Below are 601 nucleotides of genomic sequence, written 5' to 3' on the forward strand. Positions count from 1 at the left end.
CACCTCTGAGTGACCTCCCAGGACAGGGACAGCTCTGAGTGACCTCCGTGGTCAGTGGCACCTCCAAGTGACCTCCATGGTCAGTGGCACCTCTGAGTGACCTCCCTGGGCAGTGGCACCTCCGGGTGACCTCCCAGGACAGGGACAGCTCCGAGTGACCTCCGTGGTCAGTGGCACCTCTGAGTGACCTCTGTGGTCAGTGGCACCTCCGGGTGACCACCGTGGGCAGTGGCACCTCTGAGTGACCTCTGTGGTCAGTGGCACCTCCGGGTGACCTCAGTGGTCAGTGGCACCTGTGGGTGACCTCCATGGTCAGTGGCACCTCCGGGTGACCACCGTGGGCAGTGGCACCTCTGAGTGACCTCTGTGGTCAGTGGCACCTCCGGGTGACCTCCGTGGTCAGTGGCACCTCTGGGTGACCTCCATGGTCAGTGGCACCTCCGGGTGACCTCCGTGGTCAGTGGCACCTCTGGGTGACCTCCGTGGTCAGTGGCACCTCTGAGTGACCTCCGTGGGCAGGGACAGCTCCGAGTGACCACCGTGGTCAGTGGCACCTCCGAGTGACCACCGTGGTCAGTGGCACCTCTGAGTGACCTCCGTG

General features: G+C 64.6%; 1 long non-coding RNA gene across 8 annotated transcripts in view; it reads right to left on the reverse strand.

Moving 5' to 3' along the window:
• LOC121660366 overlaps positions 1–601 on the reverse strand; it is a 1430-nt gene that overhangs the window by 399 nt on the left and 430 nt on the right. For 2 of the 8 annotated variants that reach the window (XR_006014645.1, XR_006014644.1), the window contains exon 2: positions 15–594. This is a non-coding gene — a long non-coding RNA (uncharacterized LOC121660366). Of the gene's footprint in view, positions 1–3; positions 595–601 lie in introns of all 8 variants that reach the window. The other 6 variants (XR_006014642.1, XR_006014641.1, XR_006014648.1 and 3 more) reach the window with 5 other exon arrangements.

This window comes from Corvus kubaryi, unplaced genomic scaffold (genome assembly GCF_017639235.1).
Source record: "Corvus kubaryi isolate FWS band 111438036 unplaced genomic scaffold, C.kubaryi_AGA036_p1.0 33121, whole genome shotgun sequence".
NCBI classification, from domain to species: Eukaryota; Metazoa; Chordata; class Aves; order Passeriformes; family Corvidae; genus Corvus; species Corvus kubaryi.